Source organism: Camelus bactrianus, chromosome 6 (assembly GCF_048773025.1).
Source record: "Camelus bactrianus isolate YW-2024 breed Bactrian camel chromosome 6, ASM4877302v1, whole genome shotgun sequence".
NCBI lineage: Eukaryota > Metazoa > Chordata > Mammalia > Artiodactyla > Camelidae > Camelus > Camelus bactrianus.
Window position 1 is genome coordinate 31,847,279 of NC_133544.1, and position 13,402 is coordinate 31,860,680.

The window sequence follows — 13,402 nt, forward strand, 5'->3', positions numbered from 1 at the left end:
TATCTGAAGAAAGGCAACAGCATATGCCAATAGGAAAAACACCCACACACAGTAAGGATTAAAGCAAAAGTCTTAAGAGTTGACAACCCATAATCAACTTCTTTCTTCAGTCTGCCTGCCTGGAATGTCCATACTCATACTTTGATGCTAAGCTTAAATGTCACTTCTTTCAATATGGCCTTCCCCACTTAATCACACTCTAGTAGAACTGCCTCTTCCTTCTCTCCCTGTATCAAAGCAATTATCAAAGTACAATTATTTATATGTTAGTGGTACTGAGAACCTAAACTTCTGTAGTAAAAAAGATATAAAACAGAGCAGATGAAGTAGAGAAACACTGCAATGAAAGAATTCACAGCTTCACAACTGAATGGATCTGATGAGGAATTGAAAAATAACTCAGAATTCATGAATGGGTAAAGGGAGGATAAGCCAATAAGAGAAAGGAAAGCTAGAAAGAATAACACATTTTGGGTAAAAGAAAACTCAGACTTGATCACCCTGAGCTCAACGGCATGACAAACAGAGCTCTCCAACAGGAAACTGAAGTTCAAGCACTTACAGTATGGGTGGGAGTTGTCTGAAAGAGATATTCACTGAAGCCAAAAAGACAGGTAACACTACAAAGAAAAAAGTCTGGATCAAGAAAAATGTGTAAGGCAAATACTTAATAAACAAGTTGACCTTATGAATGAAAAGAATTGTTAGAATATACAGGAGAACAAGGAGGACTACAAAGTTATAAGGAAAAGGGAAGAGGAAAGGGAGCCTAGTGACAAATCTGAAGAAATAAAAAGTAAAAATTAATACTAAAAAAAAAGTCTACATTTGGCAATTCAGAAAGTCACTGGTAACAACAGAGAGAATAGTTTTACTGAAAAAGAAGGCAGCAAAATTGAAACAATAGAAACACTGCTTTTCCTTTGGGCCATGGGTTAATACCAAAAGGGGACAGGAGGCCAGCAGAAGGAAAAAGGAAAGGTGATTTGGGGTTTGTTTTTTTTTTTAGGCCAGTAAAGATGTTGTTAGGGGAGAGTGAAATTAGAATGATAAAGGAGTTAACTAATGAGCGTATATATTCCAACTGGTAGCAGGGGTAAAAGAGGTAGCCATTAAGTAGCCATGAAAGCCTAATGGGCACATCCAGGACACCAAATAATAGAGGGAAGGGGAAATTACACAATTTACAGTTACAGAAAAGCAAAGCTGAGGAAGCTCTGTTTGATGCTGTTAACCGTCTTACTCTTTCCACACAAAAAAAAAGTAACAAGTGAAACAACCTACAAAGTCTGAGAGCTGTATACTGGACTTAGGGGCTAGGAAGGAGGTAGAAAAGGTCTGAAATAGCCCCTGTAAGAAGTCAATTAAAAAGAATTGGGGGGAGGCTATACCTCAAATGGTAGAGTGCATGCCTAGCATGCATGAGGTTTTTGGTTCAGTACCTCCTCTAAGAATAAATAAATTAATAAACCTAATTACCTCCCCCAACAAGAAAGAAAGAAAGAAAGAAAGAAAGAAAGAAAGAAAGAAAGAAAGAAAGAAAGAAAGAAAGAAAGAAAGAAAGAAAGAAAGAAAGAAAGAAAGAAAGAAAGAAAGAGAGAGAGAGAGAAAGAAAGAAAGAGAAAGGGAGAGAGAAAGGGAGAGAGAAAGGGAGAGAGAAAGAGAGAGAGAAAGAAAGAAAGGAAGAAAGGAAGAAAGGAAGAAAGGAAGGAAGAAAGAAAGGAAGAAAGGAAGAAAGGAAGGAAGGAAGGAAGGAAGGAAGGAAGGAAGAAAGGAAGAAAGGAAGAAAGGAAGAAAGGAAGAAAGGAAGAAAGAAAGAAAGAAAGAAAGAAAGAAAGAGAAAGAAAGAAAGAAAGAGAAAGAAAGAAAAGAAAAGAAAAGAAAAGAAAAGAAAAGAAAAGAAAAGAAAAGAAAAGAGAAGAGAAGAGAAGAGAAGAGAAGAGAAACATAAGCAAGTATTTGGAGTATCTTCTCTAGTTAATCGCTCATTTCATTTTCACTTAATAAGTAGAAAGGCACAAATTCCTTAGTTTATTTGATTTGGTATGTTATTCTTTTGTAAAGACAGCCTTCTATACCTGATCTCAGGTAATGATGTTCTGTATGACTTATTTTCCATTGTGTATTACTCCATGTTTTTCTTTGCTGTTATAACACTTCTAGAATAATCATTTTTACTGATTCAATGTGGTTCTAGGCTTGCTCTGATGCTTTCCTTAAATATCAAAGTAGTATCTGATTACTAAAGAAATCTCTAACATCTACTTTCTTAAAAGTAAGTATTTGAGAGAACTATATAAAGAACAGGAATTCTAAACCTGGAAATAGCTATACCTCCTGACAGCTGCTCACTTATTACTATAACTAAAAATTAAAATTCACTGGCAAAATATGAATGATCATCTTTAATATTTTGAAGCTTCAGAGGTTATAGAAAGAAGTGTCTCTTTCCTTTACACTGAAATTTTCCCAACTACATAATTCATACTTAAGTACTTGAGATGTATTACAACTTGAGTGGAACATTTAAAAATAAATATGGCATAGCACATATTCAAAAGAATATTTTTGCCATAAAAATAGTCACCTTAGAAAGTCCTATACTTATTCCTAGAATGCTGTCATTGCATAAAAAGCTTTGGGATTCAACTTTTGGAACTGCTTTAAAGTCTTAACGCAACCTTTATAATACTGTAAAAAGTTACAAATCTTCACTCATTAAATATAGGTTTGATATGGGGATATTTCTGGTTATCATAAGGTAATTTATCTAAATTTAAAATACTACTTTGAACAAAAAGTGTGACTACAAAGCATGAAAACAAATTTCCTCATGCTGCTTAATGGACACAATAGTAAAATACATTTACAGCTACATTCCCCTCCTCCACAGTGTCTGTTCTCTGGGTTACCATTCATACATTCTAGCATGGGTAAAAATAAAAGTTCTATCATTTTACAGCCATAGTACCTACTGTTATAGATGATATAAGAAGCTCTGATAGTTTCTAAGAGTCAAAATTATTGAGTATTTGAAAGCAGTCACAACATTCTTATTTTTTACATTTAGCTAGTTGTCATCCAATGCCCTATCTTTTATTATACTACACTGAAAATGCACATTACCCCTTTGGCATATACCTCACACCAGCCTACTCAGTCAGTTGTCTATTCCTGTTGCACACCTCATTTTTTAACTCCCTACATATGTATTTTTCTTTGCCTACTTTGTCACTTGAATGTTACCTATCAGCTTTGCCTTCAGGTAAGGCCTAGGATAGTTTTCCCAAGAGTAGCCATACATTTCCTTTAGTTCTTCTTTGAAAAAACAGTTTAATCTCACGTGGCTGCCTTGAGCCCAAGTTGGCTCAAACTTAACTAAAACTGTCCCACCCCCACCTTCTCCTTCCAAAACAAACAAAAAAAAACTTAAAAGCATAGTTTTTGTTCCTATGCTCATAAGAAGCTTCAATCACTTTTAAAGCTCTACCACTGAGAATTATCCAACTTTGCCTCTATTCTCTTCAAAATCTTAATTATTAACTTGGCACTTAAGACTATATCTATTCTCAAACTTGTACATGTGAACCAAGAAATGCCCAAGGAAAAGTTAAATCAGCCATCTTGATTCTTCAAGGCTGACTCAGATCTGCCCATAGTTGAGTCATCTCTTAGACCATAAGCCTTGTTTTTGATTCAAAAAAACATATATTGACAAAAAGTGATTATATGATTATACTTAAGGAGAAGAGTTAAAATACATTTTAGGAAAAGTTCAATGCATGTCTATCTACCCAGCTGTGAAAAATGGAATAGAAGAGAATCAAAATAATTCATTTTATGGAGAAAGCAGCAAAGGCCAAGAGAGGACAAATGGCTTACCCAAGTTTAGACATTTGGGTGACAGGGCCAACACTAGTATACAAGTCTCCAGATTCCAAGTTCAAAGCTTTTGTACTTTATCCATTCTTTCAAATTACTAAACAGGATTATACTAAATGGAAAGAGCCAGACATGAAATATTACATATTGTATGATTCCTTAATGTCAAATTTTCAGAAATGGCAAAACTATAGAGACAAAATGCAGACAAGTGGTTGCCCAGAGCAGGGGGTAGGAGCAGAGACTGGGCAAACAGGCAAGACAGAGCTTTCTGGAAGGTTAAAGTGTTCTAAAACTTGATTGTGATAACTGTTGTACAACTGTATACATTTACTAAAACTTGAATTGTGAATTTTATGGTATATAAATTATACTTCAATAAAGCTGTATCCAAAAAATTACTACAAAAGAACTCAGATTTTAGTTTAAGTCTGTGAGGTTCTAAGAAAATACTGTCTCAAAAAGCATCACTAAAACATGAAGAAACCAGCCCTATTCCAACTCTTCAGATCCTTTTCCCTTCAGAATTTCCAAAAGTTAGGTACCTTACTTTGTAACGTCACATCTGCCACGAAAGTGACAGGTACTATGCAAATATACACATAAGGAACGTGCACAATTCGTGTGAAAATACTTTAGTTATTGATCATTATTTCCTTTTAGGTAGGATTCTGCAAGGCTCTAAGTAAGCCTCTGTAGACAGTTATAGAATAGAGGAAGTGCCCTTTTATCTGTTATCTGACAAACTGCTCCAAAACAACTATTTGGTGATTTCATTTTCACCATTAAATTTATACCATTATAAACACTACAGAGTCTTTTATTAAGAAGAACTATTCCTAATTGCACATTAGCAAGTTTCTTTAGTTTGTTATTTCTATATCCTTAGTAGGTATACATCTCTCCATCTTACTTAGCATTGAGTATATTCTTCATTTAGTTACAAATTAAAAATAACATATCTCTCATTCTTAAATTGCTTTACATCTTTAAGTATCAAGCTGATACTTCTGTTTGAACCTAAAAATGAGCAGTTTTAATTAAGGTCTAGATGTCTGTAATCATGTTGGAAGAAGCACTCACGATTACTCAATAAACCTACATTTCTCATTCTGCTGAGGCTCATTTTACCAATGCTAAAGGGAAAGATCTTTTGGATAACTTCAATTATCATCTTCCTAAGCTCTAGTTTCACTAAACTTTCTAAAAGAGAAAAAAATCTGAAATTTATATGAAAAAAAAAAAATATATATATACATGTATATATATATATACATATACATATATATATATATATATATATTTACCCTGGCTTGAGCTCTAATTTTAAAGCATAGGTTTTCTCAAAATTACAATCTTTTGCCATTTGGTAACTGGATGAATTATGTAGCTATTCACAGAACTCAAGGCACAAAAAATATAATCTCTACTGAATATATCTCTCTTTCAGGTATAAGTACAATTCCATGTGTCAGAGAAATCAGTCATATCTCAAATGATTAGGGCCCTGATTATCAAACATACAATTTCTTCCTGTGGACCTTCTACAATAACTGTCTGAAACCAGCAATACTACTCCCATGAATGGAGAACATTGCTGTTCCCTTCAGTTTCAGGGTTAGTTCTCTTCAACGGACACAGGTTTTTATAGTTTTAGGGGTTTTTTCCCCACATTGTATTACTGCAATGAGGCACACAAAAAAGGTGAAGAGATACTCTAAAAACAGTTCCTTGTAGTCAGAAATTCCATAGATGAAGACAGAAATAACGGAGGAAGCATGAGAATTCATTCCAGGAAACTGGAAGAAGGGATTACCATATATTAAACAGTAACTAGAACAATAATGTGACTGATACAGGACCCTTAACAGTGAACCAACACCTCCCATATCCCTTTTTATATGGAGTCACAAAATCATTTTTAATAAATAATATTAAACCCCACATTCACTGAATTTCTTCTGGTCTCTTGCCTATTACCGCAAAAGGAAATGAAATCAATATAATAATAAACCTACTGTAACATAAATGCTAATGTTTTACCAGGAAATGTTCTATGAACTCTTAAGAAAAAAAATCCAATAAAGATGGGGAACTCTCACATTTCCCACCACTGTTGGGAGAAGGAAAGACGACAAACAGGAAGAAGAAGGAAGTGGAGGGAGAGGAAAAACCTAAAGAAGAAATCTCCCTCACCTCCAAATAAGGCAGGCTCATCAACCAGAACATCCCGGTCTCAACCTCCCTCCCTTCGCCGACTGCCCCAAAGGTAGCTAAGGCTGAGACAATGGATGTAATATAAAAGCTACAAATTATATATTTCCACCTTTACTACTTACCAAGATAGTATAATAAATTAATTTTTTAATTATAAATGTGATTTTAAAAACCATCTTATGGAATGTTGACTTAAGTCATGCAATAACATTGGTACGCTTTTACAGTTTGATGGTTTGTAAATATCATTTTTACTATAGGCAAATTTATTCTGGCTCTAGGTATTAATGGCATTTGGTATCTCATTAAAGGGATATAATATATAAATAGCCAGCCATATATTAGTAAAAATTTAAAACTCATTCATGGTTCATTAATAGTCTTAACTGAATAAGAAGATTTACATGGACACAAAACAGGTTCATTTCAGTTGTATAATTGAGATAAATCAAATAAAACAATCTCCCATTTTCATTCTGCTTTTGCTCATTTACAATCAGAAAGTTAAAGCATTTAAAGGTCATATCATGTAATACTTCCCGTAACTCAGATTCTAAAATAAACATTAGCTTAATTTCCCATTTACATCTAAGATTAATATCAATATTTTATTTATTTTATAATGCAAACTTTATTTACACTAAACCAGTCATTGAGACTGTGACAAATAGAACTGTTAAGTATGATCTTCTTGATATAAATGTGTTAAGTCATATTTATTCAGTTTATCCCCAAATCAGTTTAATTTTGAAAAACCCAAGTTCTAAGATACAACAAACGTAAGGAGCATTTCAGTAGTGATCGTCAAAGTTTTATTCCAGTTCTTTAATGAGGAGGTTATACTACAGAACCAATACAAAAGAAAAGAGAATAACAGCAAAGGCAAGTTTGAACTACATCTGTACTAGCCTTATATTGATATAATTTGTCAGCTTTTTGAAAAACTTAAAGTTCAAAACGTATTTCCCCTTTGCATGTCATTTTATGATTTTAAAAAATCACTCACAAAAAAGATATTTTTTAAAAATAGATGAGTGTGGTATTGGGTTTTGGCAAATAAAGTATTTTTTTTAACATAAATGAAATTAATCCTACAGCTCTGCTTTCTTTAACAAGTAAGAATAACTCTTACGCTGAAATACATGGTATAAACCCATAGGCCCTATTCGCTCTTTTTTTAATAAAAGGAAAATGTACAGTATTGTATAAAGTCCATATGAGTTGTATGTTTAGAATATTGTACAGATTGATATAAAGTCATTTAATCAAGGAACAAAAACCTATGCCAGGTGAGTAATATGGTTCATTTTATTGCTTTGAGTCCCAATTATTCCAAACAGAAAGCTGTCGGATGATGGTGCGTGATTGAAGAAGGGGAAATGTAGACAGGAGAGTAGAATGTAGAGCAAAAGGAATTTGATTCTTGACACTAATCTATTAAAAATATATGTATATATCTTAAATGCACACACATCCCCATATAATAGTCTTCTGTTCAGAATTTTAAAAGGGTTTTTTAAAAATCAGTTGTAATTATCTTTTACTTTTAAACATGTTTGTCTCATTACAACAAGCTACAATTTGCAACAAGTAACAACTCAAATTGCAAAATCATGTATTACTGGTACAAAAATATAAGCCAGAGAATCAAGAGGAGAACCAAGGGAAATCTTGTATTGGTCCTCTAAATGCTATGCCCACTACACTACTGTTAACTACAGAAGACTGGAAGTTGACATCTCATTTGAAAAGTACCAATAGGACCAGAATCTATTTTTTTAATTTATCAGCACTGAAATTCTATTTACACAATAAAGAGCAATCGAGAACAAACAGCCCACCCACCATTCTCAGAAAACTGAATGTTCTAACGATTTTAATATACGCACTATCAATTGTAGCCTTGAATATGAATATGTGAACTGTGAGAAGTAAATTCACATACCTAACTGATTACCGTTCAGAAAATAGATCAAAAAATAACTGCTTCATATTCAAAGGCACAAGTTCAAATTCATATATTGGCTAGACTCACTGCATTATACTGCAGGAGCCAGAGGTTAAGAAGTGACCTTGGGATCCTGCTCTCCAGATGTCTGAAGGGTCCATTTCTTTATTAAAATTATCTCCATTTTTGATAAATTCCTAGCATACTACACACTTGATACCTTTGCTCATATAAGACTCTACCTGAAGCTCTTTTGAAATTTTAAGACTGTAGATATTATAAAGAAAAAATTTAAGAAGATACAACAAGCACAAAGGGTCAACATATATTCCTTCCTTTCTGATGCAATGCACAAGAAGGTTAAGGAAATACTATTACTCACCCTAAATTTGGGGACATATTTTCAGAGATTTTAAATGAGAAATTCAATAAATCTTAACCATTTACTTTCCATTATTTCAGATCATGAAAAGAATTTTTAACTAATTTATAAAATATAATACATATATACTCCACAAATAACTATGTACAGATATATGCCTAAATCAATTCTCTCACTCTTTTAACTAAAAATTAAGTTTATGTTTCTTCTGGTCATAAACAAATCTGGTTTTGGGTGTTTTAAAAGTTCAAACATACATTGAGCCACGCTTTGCTATGGCACTAGCTCCCCCTCCAGACCAACCTACTGAAATAACTGCACTTAAAAAAAAAAACAAGGAAGGAACACAAGTTTTTCCAGGCCACTAGCAATTTCAAAATTCACCACTTTTAAAGACACTCCAATTCCTCAGGATAACTAGTTAAAATTTGCAAATACTGCAGAATGCAATCAGAATTACTGTTTTTTCAATTCCATACACCTCAAATAAAACTGACTTGTAGGAAAACAACTTCAAGTAACTCTTTCAATTTAAGAATATCCTAAAATGCAACCTATATATAGCGTTATATTTTATGGAAATTATTTTGAATCACTATTCTAATAAACCACAACATACTCCTCAAGTTAACTCACTACCTGATCGAAGATACATTTTTGCATGTTTCTGCAACCTATGCAAGTTTCATTCCAGCTATTCAGCAATTTAATTCAAGTAGAATTCTAATTTATAAAGCAGCAAAAGGAAAATTCATGCCTACAAACCACCCTTCTATGTTCCTTAAAGCCTCTTCATTTCTAACTACCTGCATTTTTATATACTAAGTTGTAAAATCACAATTTCAAATGTCTGAATTCTCACCTCCTCCTTACTATTGTATTTATAAATCAAGTAATTAAGTCTTTCTATACACATTTTATGGTATATTTCACAAGGCTAGCAATGTATAGGGCCTTATTATATACCACAAGATTTTAGGTTAATTTTATTGTTTTTTTTTAAGTACAATACAACTTACTCCATTATTTCAGTATAACTCTATAGTGCTGAAAATTTCTTTCCTAAAACGTTTTCTATATAATGCACCCTTTATAAGAAGCATACATAAAAACAAAATTTGTATTTAATCAAGAAAATAAATATACGTTTAACCCCAATAATAACAAGCCTGGGTGGGTGGGGAGGGGCCATAATAAACCTTGCTTACAGTTCGTAAAGAGAGGCACGCCAAAGTTCGGTTACTTATGATGAGTTTAACTCTAAACTGATAGCAAACTTATGTCGAAATTTGCTTTGCGTTACCTTGAGATTTGGGTTTTCTATAGGAAATTCTAGCTTTCCTAGGTCCACTTTCTTGAGTTGGCTTGAGTCAACTGTAAATTAACTCAAACATGGGAAGAAACAACACCTCTTCATGCCTCCATCCAAGGCCTCAAACAAAAGTCTAGTTATGGCAAAACGCTAAAAGCTCAGCAGGGATAAACTCTAACCATGACATTGCCATTTAACTTAAACACACTGACGTTCTGTGTGGCTGAAGAAATCCCCACAGTGAGAGAAAAACAGGTGCTGCACCCGACAGCCCACTCACTCTTGCAGGACAAACCTCCTTTAACTAATAAAATGGACTCATTTAACCTGCCTAAATAAGTTTAGATACTCAAAAGCCGCTAGCTCATCATTCCCAGATCAAACGGGGATGCAGCGGCACTCACACCGTGAACTGCCCTGGCATTGGCCCCTCGCCGGGAGCTGATCTTTGTACGGGTCCACTCCCCGGTTTCCAGCCGGAGAACCCCTCACGAAAGCCCCTAACGCACAAGCATTTTCCCCCCTTAGTCTGTGACTATAGAGAGCGAGTTGCCAGCGAAAGGGCAGGTAGGTGTGGAAGAGAGAAGAGGGATACCTCCCACCCCCGCCCCCATCCCTTCTCGGCTCCTGGGCTTCGGCCCCTGCCCTAACCAAGGATGCGCGACGCCGAGGGCAGCGGCCCCGCCGCTCCACGTCCCAGCCCCGGCGGCGGACGCCCCTCACCCTCGGCCCGTGCCCCCCGGGCCGCGCGAAGGCACCCACCAGAGCGTCCCGGGGACTCCCACCCCACTTTTCCCGGAGCCGCCGGATAAGAAGCAGCCGTGGCAGCAACAGGCCCGTGGGTCGCCTGGGGGAAAAGAACAGCGACATCCCCCAGTCACCTCCCCGGGGCATCGAGAGATCCCGCGCCTGCCCAGTCCCAGACCCCGAGGCGCGAGGGGCCCGGCTCCCAAACGCCCCCTTACCCGAAGCGGGAGCAGAGGCGGTCTCCGCAGTTCTCCAGTCGCCGCCGCCGCCACAGCCCTCAGCTGCAGCTGCCCTGCGCTGGGGGAGTGGGAGGGGTAGCTGGGTGGAGGATGCTACTCCCGACTGAAGGGAGAGGAAGAAACGGAAACAGGAACCGCCGCCGCCGCTGCTTAACGGAGCCTTCGGCGCCACTGACTGAGGGAGAGTGCGAGGCGGCGCGAGCCAGGCAGTCGCTGACAGCGCGAGGCCGAGCGCGAGCCGGGTCCCAGGAGCGCGACCCCGAGCAGCGCCGGCCCCATTCCGCGAGGAGAGTAAGGGGACGGGCCGGCCAGGGGCTGGGAGGGGGGGCGGGGGGCGGGAGCCTGGAGCAGAGGGAACCTGGCTACTCCGGTCCGCCGGAGATAACACGCGCACGCGCCGGGCTGACTCTGACAACAAGCGCAGGCGGGGAAGCCTCGGCTAGCGCAAGCGTGCGCGCGCGAATAGGGGCACGCGCCCCTCGCGTTCCAGGCTTCTGGGAGAAGGCGCGCATGCGCCGGCCGCTGCCACCTACGGCGACCCCGGCATGTGCCAGGGCTTCTCCCCGCCCCCTGCTCGCCCCACCAGTGGATAGCGTAGCCGCAGGATCCACCGCCCCGCAGAGCCGCGGGCCACAGCGGGACCGGGAGACTTCCAGCAGGGCAGCAGCTGCGCGCGCGGGCGTCGGCTCCCACCCAAGCGTAGGCCGCCCTCTACCGCCTGCAGGCCGGAGTCTGAAGGGGGCGCGAGTCGAGCCGGGCTCCCCCTTCCCGGAAGCGCCACCTCCAGGGAATGCCGTATTCTCGCCGGCCGGGAAACGGACGGCCCGTGCCAGCTCAGCCCGCGGCCCTAAGGAGCACTGGCATTGCAGATCTGGAGCAGGCTCCTTGCTACTTTTTAGAAGTGACCGCTGCTTCTCAGCCCCTGCAGCCCAGGTCTGGTCGCTCCGCTGCAGCTTGCAGCGCGATCAGAGAATGGCATCGCACCCACACGCGACTAGTGAAATCCTGTTTTATCTTGTGAGAGCTGTGTTTCCACATTCACCCCAACAGAAAGTCACCCCACCACCACCACCACCACGAGGGCCTGAATTTGGTGCCTGGCCTCTCCCCCGACCCGCCGCTGCGACAGCCCCTCTGACGCGGAAGTTTATTCAGTACGGGAAACAGAACTGGGACGGGGGGAGGGGGCTTTTCCCTAAAATGCTTCCTACCCGCTCGGACTCGGGAAATTCCTGGCGCCCTCGATGCAGAGCAGTGGGCCGAAGAGCTAGACCAGACCAGCCCAGACGGCGAGCTGAGCCGGAGGACCTGAGCGCGCCGCCCCAGCACACAAAGTAGTCGCGGGACATGGTTGGGGGGGCACGGAGGCCAATCAGAGACGCGAGCCGCGTGAGTGGAGTGCAAGCCGGCCAATCAGAGGGCGGGAGGATGAGCTTCCCGCACCGAACTCTTCCCTGTAGCCTCAGGACCCAGATCCCAAGCCTGGGGTGCAATACATGGGGAAAGCGAAATGGTGCCCTAGAGACAGAAGAACTGTTTCTCTAGACTTAGGTATATTTAAGTAAATGCCTTGGGTATTTATCTCAAAGCAAAGAGCAGCGGCCTTTTAAATGCCGAGTGTGAAAGGATCACAGAAAAGAGATTTAAGAGGCAGTGGCCTGCCAAGACTGCAATCTGCCTAATAACATTCATAAATTTACAGTATTTATTGACACCTTTTTGTAGGCCAAGAACTGTATTTCAGAAATACAAATAAGATACTGCTGACTCAAAGAAGAAAAAAATTTCCCTGTCCCCAAGAAGCTCAGCTTCTTCTGAATGAGGTTTGCTGGACCTTGTGACTGGTTCTTATCATCAGCCCTTTACATAAAAACCTCTCTGCGAAGTAATAGTTTACAGTTGATTTTATCTCCCTGTAAGAAGAGAAATTCGAGAGAAAAGGAGAGTGACTTATCTAAGGTCACACAAAAATACACTGGCAGAGCCAGAATTATATTCTAGCTCAGAGTTTAGATGCCATTCAACAATCATTTATCCTCCACTGATTACTATCCTCCACTGAAGAGGTGTCTAGACTAAGCTTATAAACTGAACAAAATTCTGCTCTAAGGGTCACATAGCACAGTTGTTGGAAATGAACAGAAATTTTAGGCTTATGCCATAGTAAGATGGATTAAAGGCCAAAGTCTTATCAGTCCTACTCCAGATAATTTTTAGAAGTCAGAGGTGAGGTGGATGTTTACTTTTAGTTTAAACAGTAGTTTGTAAAAATATTTTAGCAAGCGTGTTCAACTTTAAAGCTTACCTTGTATAATATTTTAAGATCTCCAATTTCAAAGCTTTATTTTACATCTCCCTCAAAACATCTGGGTTTTGTATCTGGCCTTCATGTTTCCTTTCCAAAAACTTAGGAATTGAAATATTTATCTTCTCTACCTCCTAATGCTAAAAAACAACAACAACAACAACAAAAAAAAAAAAAACGAAGAAATGTTTGACCAGGATTCAGTGCATTTTTATAGAGCAGTATAATATATAATAAAATGCCAAATAATTTTGATGTCTCTACACTTAGAAACTAGTTCTTCAGCAATTCAGATTGTGTTCTGTTGAGTCAGTGTGTGTTCCAGCATGTGACAGAACACTTTATCAAAGCCCTTTCCAGGATTTAGCTG

The 13,402-nt window shown here is 39.0% G+C and overlaps 1 protein-coding gene across 4 annotated transcripts in view; it reads right to left on the reverse strand.

Annotated features, from left to right (window-relative positions):
• The window catches only part of FUT8 (fucosyltransferase 8), a 255,589-nt gene extending 243,490 nt beyond the window's left edge, over positions 1-12,099 (reverse strand). For 2 of the 4 annotated variants that reach the window (XM_045522109.2, XM_010962271.3), the window contains exon 1: positions 11,939-12,099. The gene's annotated coding sequence lies outside the window, so the exon portion shown is untranslated. Of the gene's footprint in view, positions 1-10,706; positions 11,013-11,938 lie in introns of those variants that run through there. The other 2 variants (XM_074365376.1, XM_074365374.1) reach the window with 1 other exon arrangement.
• Positions 12,100-13,402: the final 1,303 nt, after the last annotated feature.